Below are 25,852 nucleotides of genomic sequence, written 5' to 3'. Positions count from 1 at the left end.
AGAGTTCCAAACTTCTACCACCCTTTGTGTGTAGAAATGTTTTCTAATCTTGCTCCTGAAAGGTCTGGCTCTAATCTTTAGACTGTGCCCCCTACTCCTAGAATCCCCAACCAGCGGAAATGGTTTCTCTCTATCCACCCTATCTGTTCCCCTTAATATCTTATAAACTTCGATCAGATCATCCCTTAACCTTCGAAACTCTAGGCATCCAAAGGGTTAAAGGTAAGATGGATAAGCTGGGTGGCCTGCGAGCATTTTTATAGTTTTACTATGACCGGTGTAAAGTTGAAGGGGTGTGAGACCACCTCACCACAATGTGAAGCACCATTAGTCTGCAGTTTGATTCCCAAGTGATACCACTGCCCGCGATTTTCCTTCTCAGGGCGGAATTCTGGCGGGGCTGGGCCTCTGTCCTCCCCCATAAGATTCCCTGACCCATTTTCCTGGGTTTTGGCCGGGATTCCCAATGCCAAGAGGGCGTCCCGATAGCGGAGGGCCGAGAATTATGGCAAGGGAGGGGGGAGGGGCCACTGCTGCCCCAAAAGAGGCGGTGAGGGACCTCAAAATGGCGGGAGCGTCCTGTGATTGGAGCCCGTGCTCCGCCGAAGACCTCGGGAATCACCGGCGAGTGGGGCAGATAGGAGGGTCAGTCTCCGGGCAAACCGGGCCTCGCCCTTCCACCGCGTGCAGCGGGGAGTGAGTAGAGTGGGAAGGGAATCCTGGCCCAGATGGTAAGGCGGCAGTGACAGCCTTGGCTCAGTGGGTAGCACTCTCACCTTTGAGTCCAGGGCCGTGAGCACAACGTCCAGGCTGACACTTCAGTACAGTACTGAGGGAGTACTGCACGGTCGGAGGTGCCGTCTTTGGGTTGAGACATTAAACCGAGGCCCCACCTGCCCTCTCAGATGGACGTAAAAGATCCCACGGCACTATTTTGAAGAGCAGGGGAGTCATCCCTGGTGTCCCGGCCAATATTTAATCCCTCAATCAAAATCACTAAAAAAAAATTCTCTGGTCATTATCACATTGCTGTTTGTGGGAGCTTGCTGTGTGTAAATTGGTTGCTGCATTTCTTACATTACAACAGTGACAACACCTCAAAAGCACTTAATTGGCTGTAAAGCACTTTGCGATGTCCTGAGGTCCTAAAGACGCTATATAAATGCAACTTTTTCTTTTCTTTCTCACTGTCCAAGTTTTCCACATTCTTCACCATAATTCTCCATAACCTCAGGCAGTACAACATGGAGGAGAATTCCCCTCCCCTCAAGTCTGCATTGATGTTTTGCAAACCGCACAGTATAATAGGCCTGTTTGCATGCTGAGAATTTTCTTTTGTCCAAAGCCGTGCCCCATTGTTTTTGCAGCTTTTTAGAAAAACATCTCTTTGGAATTTTTTTTATCCTTTTAGAATAGAATTGTATATGAATTGCAGCACGGAAGGAGGTCACTCAGCCCATCATGCTTGTGAACTGTTGGACTCAGGAGGCGTAACCAGTTAGTGAATGGGAAGTAATCCAATCGGATATTCTGAGCAAAAGATTGGAATTTCCCTTTCAGTGAGGATTGCAGGTTGAAATGATCTGGCAGGGGTCAGGGACGAGTGAGTCGGATTCACAGTGCTTTGCAGGGGTGGTTAGTCTTGCTTGGACTTTGTGCAGTTAAGCTTTCAATCTAATACTGCCTGTGTCTCCGTCATGAGCAGACCCAGTAGGCTCCTGTCACAATTGTATCTGGCCTTGTATGAAAACCAAAGGCACTATATTAGCACAGAGGGGCTGGTTGTTAAAGCAGCAGAGGATTGCGATGTCTTTTAGGGCACGATCGATTGCGGGGCTCTCATTTAAGCAACTCCTCCTCATGTAAACTTGCATTCTGTTTGTGGTAGGGATCAGTCATCGGCACAACGCTGAAGCCAATGCCTGCAATTCAACGAGGTCATGAAAGGCGCTACATAAATGCAAGTGCTTTCTTTCTTAATTCATCTGTCCAGAACATAAGAACATAAGAAATAGGAGCAGGAGTAGATTATACGGCCCCTCGAGCCTGCTCCGCCATTCAATAAGATCACGGCTGATCTTCAACCTCAACTCCACTTTCCCGCCCGATCCCCATATCCAAAAATCTATCAATCTCAGTCTTGAATATGCTCAACAACTAGAGAATTCCAAAGATTTACAACCCTCTGAGTGAAGAAATTTTTTCTCATTTCAGTCCTAAATGGCTGACCCCTTATCCTGAGACTATGCCTACTTGTTCTAGACTCTCCAGACAGGGGAAACAGCCTCTCAGCATCTATCCTATCAAGCCCTCTCAGAATCTTATATGTTTCAATGAGATCACCTCTCATTCTTGTAAACTCCAGAGAGTATAGGTCCATTCCACTCAATCTCTCCTCAAAGGACAACCCTCTCATCCCAGGAATCAATCTATAAACCTTTGTTGCACCGCCTCTAAGGCAAGTATATCCTTCCGTGGTAAGGAGACCAAAACTGTACACAGTACTCCAGGTGAGGTCTCTCCAAAGCCCTGTACAATTGCAGCAAGACTTCCTTACTCTTGTACTCCAACCCCCTTGCAATAAAGGCCAACATATCATTTGCTTTCCTAATTGCTTGCTGTAGCTGCATGTTGACTTTCTGTGTTTCGTGTACAAGGACACCCAAGTCTCTCTGAACATCAACATTTAATAGTTTAGAATCATAGATAGAATCATAGAAGTTTACAACACGGAAACAGGCCCTTCGGCCCAACATGTCCATGTCACCCAGTTTATACCACTAAGCTAGTCCCAATTTCCTGCACTTGGCCCATATCCCTCTATACCCATCTTACCCATGTAACAGTCCAAATGCTTTTTAAAAGACAAAATTGTACCCTCCTCCACTACTGCCTCTGGCAGCTCGTTCCAGACACTCACCACCCTTTGAGTGAAAAAATTGCCCCTCTGGACCCTTTTGTATCTCTCCCCTCTCACCTTAAATCTATGCCCCCTCATTATAGACTCCCCTACCTTTGGGAAAAGATTTTGACTATCTACCTTATCTATGCCCCTCATTATTTTATAGACTTCTATAAGATCACCCCTAAACCTCCTACTCTCCAGGGAAAAAGTCTCAGTCTATCCAACCTCTCCCTGTAAGTCAAACCATCAAGTCCCGGTAGCATCCTAGTAAATCTTTTCTGCACTCTTTCTAGTTTAATAATATCCTTTCTATAATAGGGTGACCAGAACTGTACACAGTATTCCAAGTGTGGCCTTACTAATGTCTTGTACAACTTCAACAAGACATCCCAACTCCTGTATTCAATGTTCTGACCAATGAAACCAAGCATGCTGAATGCCTTCTTCACCACCCTATCCACCTGTGACTCCACTTTCAAGGAGCTATGAACCTGTACTCCTAGATCTCTTTGTTCTATAACTCTCCCCAACGCCCTACCATTAACGGAGTAGGTCCTGGCCCGATTCGATCAACCAAAATGCATCACCTCACATTTATCTTAATTAAACTCCATCTGCCATTCATCGGCACACTGGCCCAATTTATCAAGATCCCGTTGCAATCCCAGATAACCTTCTTCACTGTCCAAAATGCCACCAATCTTGGTGTCATCTGCAAACTTACTAACCATGCCTCCTAAATTCTCATCCAAATCATTAATATAAATAACAAATAACAGCGGACCCAGCACCGATCCCTGAGGCACACCGCTGGTCACAGGCCTCCAGTTTGAAAAACAACCCTCCACAACCACCCTCTGTCTTCTGTCGTCAATCCAATTTTGTATCCAATTGGCTACCTCACTTTGGATCCTGTGAGATTTAACCTTATGTAAGAACCTACCATGCGGTACCTTGTTAAAGGCTTTGCTAAAGTCCATGTAGACCACGTCTACTGCACAGCCCTCATCTATCTTCTTGGTTACCCCTTCAAAAAACTCAATCAAATTCGTGAGACATGAATTTCCTCTCACAAAACCATGCTGACTGTTCCTAATCAGTCCCTGCCTCTCCAAATGCCTGTAGATCCTGTCTCTCAGAATACCCTCCAACAACTTACCCACTACAGATGTCAGGCTCACCGGTCTGTAGTTCCCAGGCTTTTCCCTGCCGCCCTTCTTAAACAAAGGCACAACATTTGCTACCCTCCAATCTTCAGGCACCTCACCTGTAGCTGTCGATGATTCAAATATCTCTGCTAGGGGACCCGCAATTTCCTCCCTAACCTCCCATAACGTCCTGGGATACATTTCATCAGGTCCCGGAGATTTATCTACCTTGATGCGCGTTAAGACTTCCAGCACCTCCCTCTCTGTCATATGTACACTCCTCAAGACATCACTATTTATTTCCCCAAGTTCCCTAACATCCATGCCTTTCTCAACCGTAAATACCGATGTGAAATATTCATTCAGGATCTCACCCATCTCTTGTGGTTCCGCACATAGATGACCTTGTTGATCCTTAAGAGGCCATACTCTCTCCCTAGTTACTCTTTTGCCCTTTATGTATTTGTAGAAGCTCTTTGGATTCTCCTTTGCCTTATCTGCCAAAGCAATCTCATGTCCCCTTTTTGCCCTCCTGATTTCTCTCTTAACTCTACTCCGGCAATCTCTATACTCTTCAAGGGATCCACTTGATCCCAGCTGCCTATGCATGTCATATGCCTCCTTCTTCTTTCTGACTAGGGCCTCAATCTCCCGAGTCATCCAAGGTTCCCTACTTCTACCACCCTTGCTCTTCACTTTATAAGGAATGTGCTTACCCTGAACCCTGGTTAACACACTTTTGAAAGCCCCCCACTTACCAGACGTCCCTTTGCCTGCCAACAGACTCTCCCAATCAACTTCTGAAAGTTCCTGTCCATTTAAAAAATATTCTGCTTTTCTATTCTTTCTACCAAAGTGAATAACCTCACATTTCCCCACATTATACTCCATCTGCCACTTTCTTGCCCACTCACTTAGTCTGTTGATATCCCTTCACAGACTCTTTGTGTCTTCCTCACAGCTTACTTTCCCACCTAGCTTTGTATCCTCAGTAAACTTGGATACATTACACTCGGTCCCTTCATCTAAGTCATTAATATAGATTGTAAATAGCTGAGGCCCAAGCTCTGATCCTTGCGGCACCCCACTAGTTACAGCCTGCCAACCTGAAAATGACCCATTTATTCCTACTTTCTGATTTCTGTCCATTAACCAATCCTCTATCCCTGCTAATATGTTACCCCCAACCCCATGACCCCTCATCTTGTGTAACAACCTTTTGTGTGGCACTTTATCGAATGCCTTTTGAAAAACCAAATATACTACATCCACTGGTTCCCCTTTATCTACCCTGCTAGTTACATCCTGAAAAACCTTAAATAGATTTGTCAAACACGATTTCCCTTTCATAAAAGCATGTTGACTCTGCCTAATCATATCATGATTTTCTAAGTGCCCCATTACCACATCCTTAACAATGGATTCCAGCATCCAACATCTTCCCTCCGCCTCTCCCATTGCTCCATCTAATTGTTTCTGAAATAATTCCAGGGATTTCACTTCCACTACTCTGGCCTAGAAGTCCATTCTCAGCATCAATCACACTTTGAGTGAAGAATTTCCTGACCCTTCCCCAATGGATGGTGGAGGGTGGAGGGTGGGGACAGGGGGTGGTGACGCTTATGTAGGCCAGAGACCACTGCTGGCCTGTATGGGAAGGCAGAGGGCTCAATCTGCCAACAGCCAGAAAAAATAAAGTGCAGCGACCTCCTCTTCCTCCTGGAGCACTTGAATTCGCTGCTGGACCCTGCTGCCTTCTTCAGCTTGCTGCTTCCAGTACCTTCAGAGACACGGCCATCTCCTTTACCTCAAGGTACTGTCGCTGCAGTCAGAGCTGCCAATGGCTGCAGAGCAAGTGCAGCGTTAATGAGTACAGAGTGCCAGCTTCAAGGAACAGGAAATGAATGCTTAGAACAGACTTGGAATCTCCAGGGGCTTCGGTGCTAACCGCTGTCGACTTCCACAGAACGCAGGCCCCTAATTACCGGGTGCGTTTAATCTGAGGAGGTGCTGTAAGGTGTGGAACAAACAGTGCTGCTGTACAGTGGATTTAAAAAAAATAACACGAACGACAACATAATTACACAAACATTAACTCTGAATGATGAACTACATTTGTACAACAGCAGGTTTTTTTGTTTTGCAAATGGAAGCCTGTCCCTTGAATTCATTAGTGCCAGCTGTCTGTTGAATTTCTGACACTGATGTCTTTTGATTTAACCCCTTCATTCCCAAATCTCCACCTGAACAAAATGCTTCATGCAGCACAGTCGTACATCGATGGTAGCCTTTCACCCAGGATCTCGGATTTCTCTATAGCCAGTGGTCATTGACGTCTATAGCCGTGCTTCTTCACCCCAGGGTGCATAGAAAAGAAAGGAAGACTTGCATGTATATCATTCTTTGCACAACCTCAGGACACCTCAAAGTGTTTTACAGCCAATACAGACATTTGAAGTGTAGTCACTCTTGTGGCAAATGTGGCGAAATGGCAGCCAATTTGCACACAGCAAGGTCCAATGAACAGCAATGCGATAACGACCAGATGTGGGTTGACGGATAAATATTGGCCAGGACACCGGGGAGAACTCCCCTGCTCTTCTTCGAAATAGTGTCATGGGATCTTTCACATCCACCTGAGAGGGCAGACCGGGCCTGGGTTTAATGGCTCATCCGAAAGACTCCCTCAGAACTTCACTGGAGTACCAGCCTTGATTTTGCGCTCAAAATCTACAGAGTGGGACTTGAACCCACAACCTGCTGACAGCTGAGGCAAGAAGTGCTACCCACTGAGCCACAGCTGACAACTGGTTTGAAGCTGATATTTTTTTTCTGATGCACCCAGAAACCTGTCATCATATTTAAGAGTTTCCAAACCAAGTTTCTGAGAAATCCACAGCAGTAGGGGCTCTGTTGGCCTGATGTGGAAGTGCACACTCTCTCCCTGTAGGGACACATTCACTTATCCAAGTCCAGAAAGGAATGGCACAGGTTGGCAACAGCCAAGGTTTAAGCACCCTTGCAAATAAGCACAGAGGGACTGCTGGAGTTTAACCAGCTAAAATCACACGGTTTACTGGTGCAGAGCACTGTGCTGCCTGGACCACCTTATCTTGAGCGTATGAACATAAAAAAAATATATAACCCATCCCTTTTAACGCACATCTGGCTGGAGCTAAATCCCTACGTTAAAAGAAGTCACATTGTAAAGGAAGTCACTATTCAACTGCTTCTTTGGGGATCGCTGCCAGCATCTCGGGATGGGATGGGTACCAACGACATCACACGTGGACAGAAACACACTTTAACAATCCACTTAGATGGTTCTTCATGGGCCATTAGGCAGAAAACACACATAACTCAGGACAGAGGCTATGAGGCATAACTCCCAACATCTGCAATTCTGATCATTTCCCCCCCCCCCCACCGGCTGTCGTATTTTTGACGGCACTCTAAACACACACAAAAACTTGAAATAAAGTCAGACTGCCTTCTCAGTCTGGCAAATTAAATGGGGCCCAATCCACAGTCTTGAACAAGGGGAGCTGCCACTTACAAGTGGTACTGCGTTTTTGTCCGGTGATGCGCCGCGATATTATGGGTGAATGTCCTCATTCTTTTACCCATCCCGAATACACAACTTCACCTCAACACAGAGGGTTTCTCTACAACTCACAGATTTCCACAACAAGATGGTTGAGAAACTCTCTTCCTCTTTGGTGGGTGGGCAAACATTTGGAGGGTAATTTTCTGAGTGCGTATTGCTGAGAGAGAACCTTGCCCAGCTGCGGTGCATATTGGGAGATCGCAGACGCACTGCCCATGATTTTCTGTCCATTATGAATGATAGGTTAATGGATGGAAATCACAGACAATGATTCCTTGGTATGCCTGGTCAGCTGGTGAGGCTCCCAGCCGGCAGAGTGAAGCCGGAAAAGCGGCTCCTCGGCGATTGATCACACTGTGGTGCATTCCATCCCACGTTTTTCTTTTCTCTCCTCCTCCTACCCCAGCTAGCCTATTCTCCTCAATCCATGGGGTACAAACTCAGAAGACGGCAAAGTGAGCAGACAGTTTGGATTTAACTTCTTTAGGCAAGGGGTTGTGATTATGTGGCAACAGATTGCTCAGAGGGGACAGTGGGGGGGAACTGAAGGAGTAACTGGTTGGATATTTGACAGAGAGAGAGAGATAGATAGATTAAGGGATGTAAGAGAGAGAGAGAGAGAGAGAGCACAGTACTGTTTTTCAAACTTTGAGACCAGTCTGATAGACTTCAATGGTCTCTTCCTGTCCAGTGCAATCTTACGTTGCTATCCAAGTTCAAATGATAGCCAAATTCCCTTGCTGCTGTTCCTTGCTTCATCCATTCGAGACGTTGCTGAAACACACCCTCTAGTGAAAGCTGAGACTGAAACTTGGGTGTCTATACCACCTTAAGTTGCCAACCCCCCCCCCCCCAGGATTGTCCTGGAGTTTCCAGGAATTAATCTCCTGGACGCTGCTGTGAGCATCCAGGGAGAAAAATCATAGGTGCTTAAAAAAAAAGGTGTGTTTTCTTAAATTTTCTTTGCACTCTTTTGTTTATAAGTTCTAAAAATAGTGGAGATGGGGGGGAAAAAAAGGTTGTTCGACCGGGCGGGGCAGTTGGAGGCGGGAGGTCATGTGATGAAACCTTCAGGAATACGTCCAACCAGATTTGGCGACCCTAATACCATCTGAGCATTGTACTATCCTTTATCTCTCAATTATAAAGGAAAAATACATAGCAGGCAAGAGAATGTGGCAGTGCTATTTCTATCTATGTTGTATCCACAGTGTTGTCCCTGAGCTGAGAAGAAGGACACAGAAATACAACACACAGTCCAACATGATAGAAATGCCACATCAATAGGTCATTAGGCACTTTGTTACTGTGTGGTAGCAGAGTTTTGATGGATCATCTGAGTAAAAAGGTCCAGAGTGATTCAGAGCAGAATTACTAACTACGCTTCTGGGTTAAATGCTGTTGTCTTATTTTCTCTGGGCAGGGTCACCTTTTTTTTTGGAGCGGGATGGGGAATGGATTTTTCACCATATGTTTGGAAACAAATGAAAGGCTTTTCTTTCCCCCCGAGCTTACCTAAACGCACCGCTCGGTCGTACCGAGTCACACGGATATCAGAAGGTGCCACAGGTTGGTCTGCGCTGAGGTAATTAATCTCAGCTAGGCGGCAGTTAGGGCCACTACATTTGGAAACAGCACCCCTGTGCTAGGGAGGGGAATAATCAAGCAGAGCTTTCCCTGGTATCCAGTGATCCTGGCTACTATGGGTGTGTGTGTATGTTGGGGTTGCCAACTCTGGTTGGACGTATTCCTGGAGGATTCATCACATGACCACCCACCTCCAACTGCACCTCCCCTGCCTTTTCTCCCCCATCTGCAATATATTTACAACTAATAAACAAAAGTGTTCAAAGAAAATGATTAAAACCACAATTCCCCAATGATTATTCAGGGAGTTTTGCTCGCAGCAGTGCCCAGAAGATTAATCTTTAATTCCTGGAAACTCCAGGACAATAAATCAGAAACAAAGTGGGAAGATTTCCCACTTTCCCTTTTTTCTAGTGAAATCATAAAATCGTTCTGAAAGTACATATTTAGGATTTCACTCGAAATCGTAATGGGAGGAAATCTTCCCGCTAAGTTTCTATGCAGTCACACAATAGGGAGATACACTTACCCCTGTGGGGGGGGGGGGGGGAAGAGTTTAAAATACTCTCATGTGCCTCCTGCTACACAATTATGCAATGGAACATTGTACAGAGTGGTGGGGCCGGGGCTGCCAACCGTCCAGTTGTGAGAAAGCTTTTCCAAAATTTCCAAGGTAAACAGTCAGAATTCCTAAGAAGACACACCAACATTTTATTTATTTTTTTTGCAAATAAAAATTTTATTTTTTCCACTTATTTCTGTGTCTCATGATGTGGAGCGATGAATGACTGAGGTTTTGATTAACTTTCACCTACAGTAAAGCAAAGTGCACAACTGCAGCAGCGATCCCACCCACATCCCATCCCAGCCCTCTCCGGTTTCAGACCTAAGAGAAGCGGCCACCTATACGGAGAGGAGAAAGAGAAATGAAATTGCTGTTAAATATTTCTTTGAAAATGGAGGACCTGACAGAGGCAACCAAAGGAGGGAGCAGGGCACTACAAGGAGGCAAACAAAAGAAGCCCACAAAGGTTTAGTGAGACAGTTCTACAAATTCCCCCGATGAGATACAGCAAAAGGGAGAAAGACTGCCGCAAAAAAGGCATCTTGTGCCATGTGGAGGGAGCTGGCAGTGGCATTGAGTGCCAATTCTCTCACTTCCAGAACTGCGGATCACAGAATCATAGAAAGTTACGGCACAGAAGGAGATCATTCGGCCCATCGTGTCCGTGCCAGCTGAAAAAGAGCTATCCAGCTTAATCACACTTTCCAGCACTAGGTCCGTAGCCCCGTAGTTTACAGCATTTTAAATGCACATCCAAGTACTTTTTAAATGAGTTGAGGGTTTCTGCCTCTCCCACCCTATCAGGCAGTGAGTTCCAGACCCCACCACCCTCTAGGTGAAAAAAATTCTCCTCAGCTCCCATCTAATCCTTCTACCAATTACTTTAAATCTATGCCCCTGGTTACTGACCCCTCTGCTAAGGGAAATAGGTCTTCCCTATCCACTCTATCTAGTCCTGTCATAATTTTACATACCTCAATTAAATCTCCCCTTGGCCTCCTTTGTTCTTTTTTTGGATCAGTGCCAGAAAAAAATTCAATGACCCGAGAGGGCAGGCAAATAAACAGACCAGATATCTACTCAACCAGATATTGAGTGCTTCTTCTGAGAGATGGGAGCTCATGGCCAGCAGGAGTCCATTTGTGAGCTTCTTTCTCTGATCTATTTGTTGAACCAGAGGAGAGAGCACAGTTGTATTAAGCAAAGTGGTGGTGGCTGTGTGGTGTGAACAATGCGGTGTCAGTAGTTGCTAGACCCTCATTAGTGATTACAGTGCATGAAGTTTTACAAAATAGAGTTTGTAACAATTGGCAAAGTATCTCTGGTGCTAAAGGTACATCTCGGAGAGCAACATTTAATCAGTGCCAAAATAAGGAGCAATTTCCCCCCTAAAGTTGGCTTCGAACCAAGTCTCTTCACTCAAAGGTCCAGAATCATTTGTACTGTTCATTTGATGAACGAAGAGATACATTTCATCAATCTATAAAGTACATCTGGTTGTAATGATATTTCACCGCAAAAAGCTATAAAGCAACTCTCCAATTCTTAATTAAAAACACAAACGAAGGCATTTATTCAGCACCTTATCATTTCTCTCAAACATTTTCAAGCGCCTCACATACAACAAATCACTTTGGCGCAGTGTCTGTTAAGGAGGCAAATACGGCAACCATTTTGCACGCAGTACAATTCGACAAACAACAATGAAATGAGTGACTAAATAATTTGTTTTTGGTGATGTTGGCGGAGGGAGGAATGATGGCCAGAAAACAAGGAGAACTTTCTGCTCTCCCTCGAATATTGCCTCGGGCTTGAACCACTGGAACAGGCAGATGGGGTGTGGTTTAACATCTCGTCTGAAAGGACTGGAACTCTGACAATGCAGCACTCCCTCAGGATTCCATTGGAGTCTCAGCCGAGATTATATACTCAAGTCGTGGAGTGAATCCACAATCTTTGACTCAGGCTACTTACTGAGTCAATCAGGACATTTGTGTTGACTCTGTTCTTGGGAATCAACTGGTACATTGCAGTCCGGTACTGTGTTCCTTGGTGCAGATACATTACCATTGTGTTTATTTACTTAACTATGAAGATATTAATAAACATGGATTTGGCTACAGAATGGGAGGATGCAAGGTTGGTTAGAGTTGGATTGAACATGAGCAAAAAGCTGGGGAGGGGGATGGAATCGGGGGCTAACAATATGGCTTTTGTCTTGCCAATTTTTAAACTGGAGGATATTCTAACTCATCTATGATAACATTTGACAGCTTACGGTGGTTGTGAAAAGGTAAAGCTTGATGTCATTGGCATGCATATGAAGGTTGACTCAATGCTCCTCAATGCCACTTGGAGACCTAATGTAAATGAGGAATCTGAGGGGGACCAAGGACAAAACCTTAGACTTGCTAGATCGACACTTGTGGGGTGGGGGTGGGGGGGAAAGGGAAAGAGAAGCCAGTGCAGGAGCTGTGCTGGCTGCATAGGAATAGATAGGAATGGAACAATGAAAGAGTGCTGTCACTGAGGTGGACCACAGATCACAAGTCACACACCATCCCGACTTGGAAATATATCGCCGTTCCTTCATCGTCGCTCGGTCAATATCCTGCAACTCCCTTCCTAACAGCACTGTGAGAGAACCTTCACCACACAGACTGCAGCAGTTCAAGAAGGCGGCTCACCACCACCTTCTCAAGGGCAATTAGGGATGGGCAATAAATGCCGGCCTCGCCAGCGACGCCCACATCACATGAACAAATAAAAAAAAGATGTGAGGCAATGGCGAGATTGGAGTGGTTTTTATGGTATTGAAGGCCAGAGAGGTCAAGGAGGGCGAGAAACAATAATGCGCCATGGACGAGATGGAAACCATATCATCGTTATAGTAGGTATAGCACAGGAGGAGGCCATTCGGCCCATTGTGCCTGTGCCGACTCTTTGAAAGAGCTATCCAATTAGTCCCATTCCCCTGCTCTTTCCCCATAGCCTGTAATTTTTTCCCTTCAAGTATTTATCCAATTCCCTTTTGAAAGTTACTATTGAATCTGCTTCCACCACCCTTTCAGGCAGCGCATTCCAGATCATCAAAACTCACTGCATAAAAAAAAATGTTTCCTCATGTCGCCTCTGGCTGTTTTGCCAATCACTTTAAATCTGAGTCCTCTGGTTTCTGGCCCTTCTGCCACTGGAAACAGTTTCTCCTTACTTAATGAAGGATTCAAATCAGAGTAGTGGGCATGGATTTGGGTGGCATCAAAAGACCTTGAAGCAGGAAGAGGAAGGGAAATTAACTGGGGTGGTAGTTTGTGAGCACAAAGGGGCAGAGGGTTAACTTTTTAATGATGAAGTACTGACGGCCATGTAAATGCAGGCAGCTAGTCCCTTCCCTTGTGGGTCTCTATGCAGGCCAGCTCACCAATCTGAATACGAGAGCAGGAGGGGGGCACATGTGTATCGTCTTCGTGAAAGAGTGCAGGAATAAAAGCACCTTAGTCCCAATTTTAACCCGTGGCGGGAATCAAGGGGTGCAGGGGCCGGAGTTAAAATCTCACGGGTCTCACTTGAATGCTCCCACACTAACCCTAACGCAAAGACAGTGGGGATAACATCAACACTGGTGAGCGGGAGGGGAAATTTCTGGTGGGGGGAAGAGTCAGGCCACCGCAGGGGACCCACGAGAAAGGGGAGGAGGTGGGGGGGTTTGGTAAAGATTGCGGTTGGGTAAGGCGGGGGAGGAAGCCCGGGGCAGGGGAAGCCAAAGGTATCCACGTGGGCCACTCCTGCTCCTCCGGATGCAGCAGGAACCTTTAAATAGTAAAAGAATTACTTCCCGGGGACCCTGATGACCCGATGCCAGCTTTTGCTGGCAGGTCTGAGACTCTGCAGTCCTTAGTCAGCCCGTAGTTAAAGTGGATGCGTTCTGATGATGTTACTGGGACGTGGCTTCGCCATTTAAATTGGGTCCCCACTCCTTTGGGTCGGGCCATGCTTGATTTCAGGTATGATGTGGAGATGCCGGTGATGGACTGGGGTTGACAATTGTAAACAATTTTACAACACCAAGTTATAGTCCAGCAATTTTATTTTAAATTCACAAGCTTTCGGAGGCTTCCTCCTTCGTCAGGTAAATGTGATTTCAGGTAAGTTAAGATGGTGGGGGCGGGAGCGTGACGCGAACGTGAATGCGAACACCCCCCCCCCAACATGCCATCTTAACCCCCCCTCCCCGCCCACACCGTTCCTGTCGGGTGAGGTGGTGGGTGTGTGGATGTTCTTAAGTCTACATTGAAATGCACTGAGGCCTTACATTTAGTAACATTGTGAAGGTTTGGCAATGCTTTTGATTGTGCATCAGGCACAAGATTATCGGAGGTCGTTCATCAGTTTAAAAAGAAATCTTGTGCCTTAGAATTTGTCAAAGGATAAAGCAAATTTGAAATCATAAAAGAGATAATTAATAATTCACAGCTCCACTCGGTAGGCAATGCCTTGAAATGTCCATCAATAAATTGAATTTGATTTAAAACCCGCTCAAATGGGAGATATCTTGTGTAGTTTTTTCCAGAATACTCATTTTATATTCTTCTCTGTAACACCAGCAAAAAACATTTTCTGTAACTCTCTTTAAAATAAATTATTTGTAGGATACTGGCTGCTAATGTGAAGTCTTGGCGATCTTTAACAAGTGTCAAAGACTGTGTGGATCACGAGTGCCAAACGTGTGAGGGCAACTCGTTGTCCTTTCTTATGAACGGAAGGCCTTCCTGAAGATTCCCAATTGCAGTAAGCTGTTTATTCTGTCGCCATGCAAGACTTGTGCCCATCTTTGGATGGAACACTATGTGGAAATGATGACAGTTGGGTGTTATTTTGCAGGAGCGAATCAACACTTTGGCGATTCGCATCAGGTGAGATAGATAAAGCAGCCCGCTTGATTGGCACCCCATCCACCACACTAAACATTCACTCCCTTCACCACCGGCGCACTGTGGCTGCAGTGTGTACCGTCCACAGGATGCACTGCAGCAACTCGCCAAGGCTTCTTCGACAGCACCTCCCAAACCCGCAACCTCTACCACCTAGAAGGACAAGAGCAGCAGGCACATGGGAACAACACCACCTGCACGTTCCCCTCCAAGTCACACACCATCCCGACTTGGAAATATATCGCCGTTCCTTCATTGTCGCTGGGTCAAAATCCTGGAACTCCCTTCCTAACAGCACTGTGGGAGAACCGTCACCACACGGACTGCAGCGGTTCAAGAAGGCGGCTCACCACCACCTTCTCAAGGGCAATTAGGGATGGGCAATAAATGCTGGCCTTGCCAGCGATGCCCACATCCCATGAACGAATAAAAAAAAAGATCCTGAGATCAATCATTTACACAAAAGTTAGAACCCTTTCCCCTTTCAATTTTTTCCTCTCCTCTCCTGATGGCCATTATCTCATTGCCGTCCACGGGAACCTGCTGTGCGCAAATTGGCTGCCGTGTTTCCCCACATTACAACAGCGACTACACTTCAAAAAGTACTTCATTGGCTGTAAAGTGCTTTGGGATGTCCTGAGGTCATGAAAGATGCCATATAAATGCAAGATCTTTCTTTCTTTGTTATATTTCACTCATTGCAACATTGGCCGGGAATTTCCTTGAAGACGCTCCTGCAACTTTGCTGGAAGTGCACCGGAAATCCTGCTTACATGTGCAAGTGGGGTTTCCGACATACTTTCGTCAAAGTGAAGCAACCCCAGAGCAATACCTGACCAGGGACTCTAATTACTGGAGCGCAAACTACAAGCGTTTCCCTTAGACGAGGCTCCAGCTCCAAAGGGAGATGAATGCCACACTGTTGGAACACAAATGTAGATTTTCTTCTGCCAGTCACCCTGCTGCTATAGAATGTACCAAGCTGGATTTGCCACTCCCGAGAAGAACCCCCCAGGGCCCTTTCAGGCAAGCAGGGTTTGTAGGAACAGGCAGGACGTAATTAAACCAGAGTAATAGACATTTCATTTCTGACACAAAATAATGGAGGCAGGAGCATCAGTGTAGGAACCTGGAGCAAATCTTGCAGGATCATGCCTAACACATAGCCAATCTGTCTCAGCAAATCCCTACTGATCTATAAAAAGAGATAGGAAGGTGCAGCAGGTTTCGATATAAATCCCTTTGGTAAACCTGTGATCTTCATAATGTATTACTATTAAATTCCATTGGACCTGAGGGTAGAAATGAATATCTACAGTTTGATCTACAGAGAGAAATTGTCCTCAGCAGGAGATTGCGATATAAATTTGCTCCTGTTCTACGAGAAGTGTGTTTTACACACGCCCAGAAAAAAGTCATACCAAGATCAAAACAGTAAAAGTTACGCTGTGAATTTCTTCTAAAACTCAACAGTAACTTTTCTAGAGTTCTCTCTCTTCTCCTCTGAAGACGTTCATTCTTTCAAAGGTACAGTTCTGTGGGTGTTGGCAGCTCACTGGACGTCCAGGTGTGCGCACATTTTCAGAGTTATCAGGAGCTGCAATTCTGACTGATTTTTCCCCTCCCTCTTTCAGCCTTTGACACGGTTGACGATACCATCCTCTTGCAATGCCTCTTCTTTGCTGTCCAGCAAGTGAGACTGCCCTCGCTTGGTTCCACTGATTGTAGCCAGAGCATCTCTGCCAATGGTTTCCCTTCCTGCCCTTGCACCATTACCTCAGAGTCCCTCAAGGATGTATCCTTGGTCCGTTCCTCTTCCATATCTAAATCATAGAATCATAGAAAGGTTACAGCACGGAAGGAGGCCATTTGGCCCATTGAGTCCGTGCTGGCTGTATGCAAGAGCAAACCAGCTAGTCCCACTCCCCCGCCCTTTTCCCATAGCCCTGCAAATTTTTTCCCTTCAAGTACTTCTCCAACTCCCTTTTGAAGGCCACGTTTGAATCTGCCTCCACCACCCCTCAGGCAGTGCATTCCAGATCATAACCACTTGCTGTGTAAAAAAGTTTTGCCTCATGTCGCCTTTGGCTCTTTTGCCAATCACCTTAAATGCATGTCCACTGGTTCTTGACCCTTCCCCCAATGGGAACAGTTTCTCTCTATCTACTCTGTCTAGACCCTTCATGATTTTGAATACCTCTATCAAATCTCCCCTTAACCTTCTCTGCTCGAAGGAGAAAAACTTCAGGTTCTCCAGTCTATCCGTGTAACTGAAGTCCTTCATCCCTGGAACCATTCTAGTAAATCTTTTCTGCACCCTCTCTAAGGCATTCACATCTTTCCTAAAGTGCGGTGCCCGGAATTGGACACAATAATTTAGTTGTGGCCGAACCAATGTTTTAAAAAAGTTCATCATAACTCCTTGCTTCCATGCTGCCCCTTGGCAACATCACCTACAGACATGGAGTCAGCTTCCACGTGAATGCTGACCGCACCCAGTTCTACCTCTCCACCAACTCTCTCGATCCTTCCACTGCCTCCGTGTTGTTAAACTGCTTATCTGACATTCATTCTTGAATGAGCCACAAGTTCCTCCAGTTAAACATTTGGAAGACCGAAGGCATTGTCTTCGGCCTCCGCCACAAACTCTGAACTCTTGCCGATTCCATCCCCTCCATGTCCACTGTCTCAGGTTGAATCAGGCAGTTTGCAACCTCGGCATCTCATTCAATCCTGAGCTGAGCTTTCATCTCCATATCCCCTCCATCACCAAGACCGCCTACTTCCACCTCCACAACATCATCCGGCTTCTGTCCCCATCTCAGTCCGTTTGCTGCTGAAATCCTCATCCATGTCTTTGTCACTTTCAGACTCAACTGTTCCAATGCTGTGCTGGCTGGCCCCCCATCCTCCACCCTCCATAAACCAGCACATCCAAAACTCTGCCGCCCGTATCCTTGCTAACTTACATAGGCTTCCAGTACCCAAACACCTCCAATTTAAAAGCCTTTGTGGCTTCACCCCACCCTATCTCTGTAACCACATCTAGCCCTACAACCCCCCACCCCCTGCTCCAGCCACACCGAACTCTCCATTCCTCCAATTCAGGCCTTTCGTGCGTCCCCACCCTCCCTTCACCCCACCCTCGCTTCACCCCACCATTTGCGGCTATGCCTTTAGCTGCCTAGGCCCCATGCTCTGGAATTCCCTGTCTAAGTTCCTCCGACTCTGCAGCTCCATCTCCTTATTAATACCCTTGTTAAAATCCACCTCTTTAACCAAGGTGTTGCTCCCCCCACATCTCCGTCGATTTGATGTCCATTTATTTCCGAATACGTCTCTGTGAAGCACCTTGAGATATTTTTCTGCGTTAAAGACGCTATATAAATGCAAGTTATTGTTGTAGTTGTGAGTCTATGCCCATGTGTGTGTGTGTGTGTGTCAGAAAAAGGTAGATTAATTCTAATTATTTAACATTCCATTTATTAGGATCATTTAATCTTCCTAAATCTGAATAATTTCAGTGAAAATCACTGTGGGTACTTTTGATAGACTGGCAGTTTAAAAAAAAAACACTGTTTAAACCGCCTCGTCACAGTACAAGAGGGAAATTGTCACACTGGGGCCATAATGTTATACACTTTTCATAATAGATGGTTGTTCTAAACAATTGCTCTGAGTAATTATGCTGACAGATGTGCCTCTAACCGTGTGCGCCCAGGTTTTCCTTTCAAAAATGCATACCGTATTTCGTTTTTTTTTTGCAATTGGTATTAAATATTCAACTGTATCACTAAAGTAATTTTGCTGCTCTGTAAGATCCATAAAGGAATCTGTCCCATTTACATGGTCATCAATTACTAAGCACTTGAAGAAACACGAGTTAACTAGGGCCCCAATTACGATGCATCTTAACATTGTAAGTTTGGCGGAACATTACAGAAGAAGAAAGAAAGACTTTGCATTTCTATAGAAACTTTTCACAACCTCAAGACGTCCCAAAGTGCTTTACAGCCAATTAAGTGCTTTCAAAATTTATTCACTGTTGTTCCAAACGTGGCAGCCAATTTGTGCACAGCAAGGTCCCACAAACAGCAACGTGATATTGAGCAGATAATCTGTTTTAGTGATGTTGGATGAGGGATAAATATTGGCCAGGACACTGGGGAGAACTCCCTTGCTCTTCTTTGAATAGTGCATGGGATCTTTTGCATCCACCTGAGAGGTCAGATGGGGCCTCAGTTTAATGTCTCATCCAACAGTGCATCACTCCCCCAGTACTGCACTGGGAGTGTCAGCCTGGATTTTGCGTTCAAGTCTCTGTAGGGGGACCTGAACCCACAACCATCTGACTCAGAGGCAAGACAGTGCACTCTGGCAACTGTTCACTGACTTTCCAAAGTACAGTCACATATTAGCAGGACACTCTGTATTGTTGCCATGCCAATGCATTTGATCTATGGTTCGTTAATTGTGGCAAGCAACAAACACCGAGCACACTGCCCATATCAGATAATTGCATGTTGTATGTTTACAGACTCACATAAGATGCGTGCTGAGCTGGATGCTTAGGTGATATACATCCTGCGTCATTCCTCATTCCAACATATGTCCTATGTTTGTATACTTGGAGTAGAGGGACACACATAACAGGTGGCAGCAGATGACAATGATGTTGGAGACCTTGGTCAGACTGACCAGCAAGATTCCCCTATAGGTCAAGACATCTGAACCGTTGTCGCAGCAACCTGATGGTCTGTGGCCTGAGTACCAATTGTTGTATTGCTCCAGGTCTAGTCCCTAAGTGTCTCGAAGTGTTCAAGAGCCAGAGTTCCTGTGGATACCCTTGGATCCCTAGTGAAATGCTGGCCTGGGAAAACAATGCAAGTGGCATAATGCAACTGTGCATCGCAGGTTGGGAGATTTAAGTGATATCTTCTGCTGTTGCTTGGACCAACTCAGTAGCACCCAATGATGGCCATCCCTATCCTGAAAGTAGTTTCAAGGTCTGACTATAGGTTACCATACAGTTCTGTCATAGCCTCCCTGGTCATAACCTTGATACGTCCTGGTAGGATTGCCTTGGCCTGTATGTGCAGGTGGTAGCATTTTGGTGGCTCTCTCCTTAGCATCTAAAACATAAACACCTTGTATAATTCCTCTTGTTTCTTCAGAACCTGCAGATAAAAAGGGACACCCCAGTGGGACACCCATTGACGCCATGTAGGCCAAACACAACTGCAGTTCCCTTGGCAAAAACTGTCAGATGGGAGAAGGGGGTTGCAGCTTTAAGATTTGACAGGGAAAGCAAAAAAAAAGCAGATAAATCATGGGGTCAACGTACAGCTACATGCTACCAAGCGCTCCCCTTTAAGAAAAAGGACCCAACATTGAGGCCTATCATCCAGTGCCTGTTTTATATGGACACTAAGTGATTGCAGCGATGCTAGGGCACTGAGACCACTATTGGTCCATTGTCTCATTAATATAATTTTTGAGGCATTAATGAGTCTACTTTCCCTTATGGTGCGCTGTGCAATGGGTGAACAGGGGGCCTCAGCTCCCAATAAAGCCGTTCAGTTGAGCGTGATGCACACCAGTGCTACCGGTGCCAAGCACTCCATCATCACCTCACGATGAGCTGTTTAAACTGTGGCAAATCATTTTGAGGATACTTTTCCATTAAACTTCCCATGAAATTTTGCCACAGAGCACATATTATTATCTTCAGTGCACCATATGGTCCTCGACTAAGTATGGCCAACACAAAAGCTATTTTGATATCCAGGAACTGTTTATCTGAGCTCAATCAGGAGTTTACACGCCAGGATAACTTGTCTTATCTTTCTGGCACAGATAGCGGCTGGCATTACAGCAACACTGAGATAAGGCTGGGCTGTGTCAGGGGATGTCAGTGTTCCAGACGCACTATTTGTCTTTCTGCACCACAACCCAATCAATTCAAGCTTATATATGGGGGAAAGGAGGGGGAGGGGGGAAAAGAGAGTGCCAATTAACTACAAATTCAGCAAGGGGAGACAGCAAAGTAAACAACAATCATAGAAAGTTTACAGCATGGAAGGAGGCCATTTGATCCATCGAGTCCGTGCCAACTCTATGCAAGAGCATTCCAGCTAGTCCCACTCCACCAGCCTATCCCCATAGCCCTGCAAATTTTTGCCTTTCAAGTACTTATCCAGTTCCCTTTTGAAGGCCATGATTGAATCTGCCTCCACCACCCCCTCGGGCAGTGCATTCCAGATCCTAACCACTCGCTGTGTAAAAAAGTTTTTTTTCACGTCACCTTTGGTTCTTTTGCCAATCACCTTAAATCCATGTCCTCTGGTTCTTGACCCTTCCGCCAATGGGAATAGTTTCTCTCTATCTACTCTGTCTAGACCCTTCACAATTTTGAATGCCTCTATCAAATCTCCTCGCAACAATCTCTGCTCTAAGGAGAACAACCCCAGCTTCTCCGGTCTATCCACGTAACTAAAGTCCCTTATCCCTGGAATCATTCTAGTAAATCTCTTCTGCCCCCTCTCTAAGGCCTTCACATCTTTCCTAGAGTGCGGTGCCCAGAACTGGACACAATACTCCAGTTGTGGCCGAACCAGTGTTTTATAAAGGTTCATCATGACTTCCATACTTTTGTACTCTACGTCTTTATTTATAAAGCCCAAGATTCCATATGCTTTTTTAACCACTTTCTCAACCTGCCCTGCCACCTTCAACGATTTGTGCACATATACCCCCCGATCTCTGTCTCTGTACCCCTTTTAGAATTGTGCCCTTTAGTTTATATTGCCTCTCCTCATTCTTCCTACCAAAATGTATCACTTTGCATTTTTCTGCTTTAAATTTCATCTGCCACGTGTCTGCCCATGCCACCAGCCTGTCTATGTCCTCTTGAAGTCTATCACTATCCTCTTCACTGTTTACTATCCTTCCAAGTTTTGTGTCATCTGCAAATTTTGAAATTGTGCCCTGTACACCCAAGTCCAACTCATTAATATATATCAAGAAAAGCAGTGGTCCCAGCACCGACTCCTGGTGAACACCACTGTACACCTCCCTCCAGTCCCAGAAACAACCGTTCACCACTACTCTCTGTTTCTTGTCCCTTAGCCAATTCTGTATCCATGTTGCAACTGCCCCCTTTATTCCATGGGCCGTAATCTTGATGATAAGCCTACCATGCGGCACTTTATCAAACGCCTTTTAAAAGTCCATATACACCACATCAATTGCATTGCCCTCATTAACCCTCTCTGTTATCTCATCAAAAAACTGTTTCATTGTGCAAGTGGCTCAGTGTTTTATCTGTCCATTTTGTAATGGGTATGATACTGCCATCAGCAACGGCAGCATTCATAGCTGAATGTGGGTTGGAGCAATCATTTTCAACTAATGACCAACTTTTAACAATGATGGCACAATCTTTGCTTTTCGTCTGTGTTTTTAAAAAATTAATTAGTGTTTTTTAAAAACACTTGTTGCTCCTCTCTCGAAAGAGTTGCCTCGTGCTGGGGGCTCCTACTTCGCCCTATGTGAGGCTTGACAGAGGGAGACACCACGATTGAGTCTGATCAGGTCACTTGTCGCTCAGTTGGTAGCACTTTCACCTCTGAGTCAGAAGGTCGTGGGTTCAAATCCCACTCCAGAGACTTGAGCTCAAAATCTAGGCTGACAGTCCAGTGCAGTACTGAAGGAGTGCTGCATTGTCACAGGTGCCGTCTTTTAGATGAGATTTTAAACCGAGGCCACGTCTGCCCCCTCAGGTTGATGTAAAAGATCCCATGACACTATTCGAAGAAGAGCAAGGGAGTTCTCCCCAGTGTCCTGGCCAATATTTATCCCTCAACTAACATTACTAAAACAGATTATCGGATCATTATCTCATTGCTGTTTGTGGGGCCTTGCTGTGTGCAAATTGGCTGCTGTGTTTCCTTCATCGCAACAGTGATTACACTCCAAAAGTATTTCATTGGCTGTAAAGTGCTTTGGGATATCCTGAGGTCGTGAAAGGCCCCATATAAACTCAAGTCTTTCTTTCTTTCTCTTCATCTGATGCCCGCACTCGCACTCTTCCAGCTGGAGACCTAGGTTTGGGAATCCTGGCTGATTTTTCCTCTTTCACCCAAGAGCCACAACTGTACTGCTGTAATTGGCACACTGATTGGGATCAGCCAGCTCAGCACAGGCCAGGGATGTGCCTCTTCTGCCTAACTCACTTCCATCCTGCTGAGTGCATTTACTGACAGAGCCATTGAGGAATCTTTAATTAAAATTATTAATATTTTACAGCTGTGTATAAAAAAAGTCAACTCCTTTAATTAGATTTATTCATGTTCACTTCTATTTTTTTTTGCTGCTAATGCTTCCCTTGCACCATCTCCAGCCTGAGGGGTTCAAGCCTGGTTGCTTGGAGATGGGAAATCACCCTTGCTGACATCTTGGCTGCATGGTTGGGTGGATTTGCTGGCTCTAATGTGTGCCCTACGATGCCATGACAACTCGGGGTGGACAATACGATCGTATTATTGGGTGCGGAGGTCTTGCCCGAGGCAACCGATGTCCCCTGATGTGGGCAGTAAGCGTGAAGGAGCTAGAAGCCTGCGCACAAATTGTGTGTTAGTCTCATTAGGCCCATGGCTATAATCCAGGTTAGAACACTGTTACATAATGCAGCTGGAGTGCCTGAACAGTGTACCAGCTGCACACTGCTTGCTTGGAACAGGCGGTTAAGGGGAGGCCGCCATGAAAATGGGAGTTCAAAAATTTGGGCATCCTTGCCCTATGACACACCTGTTCCCCCGTACGGGGTGCCCCTCCTTTCTCTTCTCCAATCCCAGACAACTGCCTGGAGCACAGTGCCCAACTGTAACCTTGGCGTTCAAAGCGTGTCAGGTGAGATGAGCAGGAATGCCACGCAAATGGGCGCAATGCATCACCGCCCTACAGAAACAACTCGCAATACCTCGACAATTTAAATTTTAATTGGTGCGAGAATCCCTGCGATTAGAAAACAAATCTGCTTTGCCAGGCTTGTAACTGCAGCATGGTAGCACTGAACTTCTGATTGAGAACTCTAAGCTCAAGTCCCAGTCTTCACCGACAGTCACACCAAGAATGTCTATAAAGGAGCTTGGATAGTCTCCGCCAGGTATCTGTGAGGAGGCCGCACTGATGTGCTGCAGTTAAGGCGTAAGTATCAAGTATTTGGGTTGCCTTGGAGAAAAAAAAAAAGTTTTCCCACTTGCTCTGACTGCACCAGAGATTTCTGGTTCCATCAGACAGTTCAACAGAACCTTTTCACTTGGACCTTTCTAACCTCGTATAGATCAGGTGAGTCTCACGCCTGCTCTCCACCCTGTGTTATTTCTTCCCCCCACCCCTCAACCACTTTTCCCTGGCTCTTACTTGCTTAAAATCTGTTAATCTCGTAAGATCATTGACCTGAAACCTTAACTCTGCTTCTCTCTCCACAGATGCTGCCTGACCTGCTGAGTATTTCCAGCATTTTCTGCTTTTATTTCAGATTTCCAGCATCTGCAGTATTTTGCTTTTACTTTACGTTTGGAATACTGTGTGCCATTTTGAGCACGCTGCCTTCGAATTGGAAAGGGTTCAGAAGAGAATGACAAGAATGATTCTGGGTATTGGGACTCTACATGATAAAGAGGAAAGAGAGACTCGCAGAACTGAACCTGTTTTCATTAATGAAAAGAAGATTAAGAGGAGACATGATGAAGGTTATTAAAATGCTGAGAGGCATGTATAATGTAGATGTAAGCGGGTTATTTAACTTGGACAGTGATCACAGAGCTAGAGAACATGAGTTCAAGCCTCAAGCAAAGAGTTGAGATTGGAAGGGTATTTTTTTTCCTTCTTCCACAAGGCTGGATGCGTGGAACAGAGTCCTGTGTAAAGCAAGCCACACCGTATCGATTATCACCTTTAAAAAAGATGGATGGAGGGCTGGTTAGGAGCAGGCTTATCAGGATAAGAACAGATGGTAATAGATCTGCCATGTACTTCCAGTGCGCCCATGAAGGACCTCAACCGTTTAAATTAATGAAGGGAAAATTGGGTGAGCTACAGTAGGGGCATGCATTCCCCCCACTCCCCTCTCCTGCCTGATTTACCTGTATCCACTGCACCCAGGTGATCCAATAGCCCCAGCACCAGGAACAAGTAACCACGGTGTCTAATCTTGCATCCTATTTTCATTGTTGACCAGTTGCCTTCTTTCGAGTGACAATTCCACAGTCTCACTATATTCCCGAAGGCATGTTTTAGGTGAACACTCTTCATTGGAACAATCTTCCAAAACAGGATACCCAAAATGGTGCCCCATTTTTTTTTTCGTTTGCTGATGGACCTGCCAGAATTTTCCGTTTTTATTTCATATTTCCAGCATTCGCGGTTTTTTTCCCCTTATTTCTCTGTGGTTTTTGCAGGATTTACCTCCGGAGACCCCAAGGGAAACTTCGCAGACCCTTTCCTCAGGAGATGGAAGGGGGTTGAGAGGGCAGTGGGGGGTTCATGGTTGAGTGGTTTGAGCATGGTTTATCAAAGGACAGGGTTTGATGGGCGAAATTGCCTTTTTTCTTGTTTCATGCAACAAAAGATGGAGAGAAAGAAAGAGAATACATTACACTGACCAGGGGGTGCAATACCAGCTCTCTTTCCACAAAGGGAGACAACGTTCTCACTGCCTGCTCACATCTCTGTGAAGGTGGGGAAAGCAGAGTTCCGTACCTGCATCCTCAAACACTGCTCACCGAGGCTCCGACTGCCAGTGAGATTGTAAATGATTGAGAAGGTAAGAGCTGAAGTTCCTTTCAATTATTAAAATGGGAATAGTGATTAGACCAGCAGCCAGAGTTTCTTTCTAACTTTAAAAGCTTACCCTATCCTGTGCTGAGTTAGCAGATCACCGCTGAGATAGCGATTGCAGCACTAGAATTATCATCAGCTTCAGTGGGCTTGGATTGGTGAGGTGGGGGGGTGGTAGGATGGAGGGAATGACCCATTATTGTGCCACCCTCCTTCCCACCACTGGAAAATGCATATGTGGATAGTGGGCGAGTGCAGGGTCAAATC

The sequence above is a fragment of the Heptranchias perlo genome, chromosome 24 (assembly GCF_035084215.1).
Source record: "Heptranchias perlo isolate sHepPer1 chromosome 24, sHepPer1.hap1, whole genome shotgun sequence".
Classification (NCBI taxonomy): Eukaryota; Metazoa; Chordata; class Chondrichthyes; order Hexanchiformes; family Hexanchidae; genus Heptranchias; species Heptranchias perlo.
The sequence above is the reverse complement of the archived record's forward strand: the minus strand, read 5'-3'. Positions refer to the sequence as shown.